At 33.8% G+C, this 1,766-nt stretch overlaps 1 protein-coding gene across 1 annotated transcript in view; it reads right to left on the reverse strand.

The window, feature by feature from the left end:
- Window positions 1-201: 201 nt before the first annotated feature.
- The window catches only part of LOC119356171, a 3,269-nt gene continuing 1,704 nt past the window's right edge, over window positions 202-1,766 (reverse strand). The window contains exons 4-5 of the transcript XR_005171854.1: window positions 1,180-1,305; window positions 202-317 (exon numbers count right to left, since the gene is read on the reverse strand). The gene's annotated coding sequence lies outside the window, so the exon portion shown is untranslated. The remainder of the gene's footprint in view (window positions 318-1,179; window positions 1,306-1,766) is intronic.

The raw sequence follows: 1,766 nt of genomic DNA on the forward strand, positions 1-1,766 counted from the left end.
TGTGTGACTTGAAACTGAAGAAGGCCCCGCATATGTCGCCTTGTCAGCCTGGAAAAGGAGACAATAAATTAGTGATGAAGCAATTGAAGAACGCCATGAATGTTTGCTTTTTGTAAATGGCAAAAGCAGAAACTAAGTAAAAACTATAAATTAGTATTTGATCATAAAATTCCATAAAAATATCAACACAATTTGGGCTTCATGGTTCAGAGTTACCTAACATCAAGTGTAGAAAAAATATACTATGGCCGAACATTATTTCATATAATAAGTTAGAGCAGTCCTGAGTGTTTGTTACCAAAGGTGATCTCCAAGACCTATGGCAACAGAAAAAAAGAAGATGTAGGACACTCGCATAGGGTTAAAAATAGTTGTTTACGCTGGGAGGAAATATGTGAACATTGAACAACATAACATACCTTTCCAAGTATCATACATGTTGTCTAATTATGTAGTTGATATATATATATATACATGGTGTAGGGAAAATCCATCCTACCACCTGGTGGTAGTTACCACATATATCTCATATATATATAGTATTACTATTCATCACCCAGGGTGCAGAATAATTTATTCTTCACACGAGGTAATATTACGATCATTTCATAAATAAATTATGTTTCAAATACAAATAGTTACAGTCATATTGATTCACTTTGTAAAATTTGGCATAAAAAAGTCAGAAGACCAAAAAAATTACATTTTATGTACATTTTACACTACGTTTTTACATTTGTAATTTATCTAACATAATATATTTTTTACGGCGATTATATATTTTCTTACGTTCTCTTTTTATATCCGAAATAAGACAAAATTTAAGAAACGTAAAATTACGGTGCATTGATGTTAAAATAGAGGGGGGTGAAGAATAACTATTCCTCACCCAGGGTGACGAATAGCGCGACCCTTCATCACCCAGGGTGCAGAATAATTATATACATATACATATACGTATATATATATATATATATATATATATATATATATATATATTATATAGGTTTAAGTTGCAGTCTTCATTTCAAATCTAATTTTACTACAAGTATAGTGTGACATGTAAAAAAATCTATCACGACCAAGTGCAGATCTAATTTTACTACAAGTATAGTGTCACATGTAAAAAAATCTATCACGACCAAGTGCAGAATGAAGTGTCCAGTCAGAGTCACCAACCTTTAAAAAACCAGTTTCCAAGGTGAGTCATCAATAGGTGAGTTCTGAGCTCCTGCATGCACATCAAAATTGCCCTTTTTTTCGTGCAAGCAGGTCTGACCATTGCCCCAATCACTAATGTAGTGCCTGAATCACCAGATAGATGGTCTAGTCATGCAATAGGATTTTGCTAACACAGAGTATTTGAAATAAAAACATAAAAGGGATGAGAAAAGAAGGAGGTTGCATGATCAATAAAGCATATCTCCAAACTGCACATAGAGCTGGATGAGCAGTAGGCTTGAAGTATATAAAAAAACTCATGAGAAACTTGTTCAGTTTCCATCAAAGACTAAAAAACATGCTCAATTTCTCATCTGTACAAGCATGATTAGTTCTGAAGTGCACATGGAAAATCTGAATTGGATGCAAGCATGCAGCCAAGAAAAAGCAAAAGAACAAGTTATGAGCGTACATCAGTCTACACTTTGGCTGTAGTAAATGGCACATGCACTTGACATGAAAGAGGTCACTTCTCTCTATCTAAACCAACTCAAAGAATATCAAACAAGACCGATATGGATGTTCACATCTTTGCAGCTATGTGC

The sequence above is a fragment of the Triticum dicoccoides genome, chromosome 2A (assembly GCF_002162155.2).
Source record: "Triticum dicoccoides isolate Atlit2015 ecotype Zavitan chromosome 2A, WEW_v2.0, whole genome shotgun sequence".
Lineage (NCBI taxonomy): Eukaryota > Viridiplantae > Streptophyta > Magnoliopsida > Poales > Poaceae > Triticum > Triticum dicoccoides.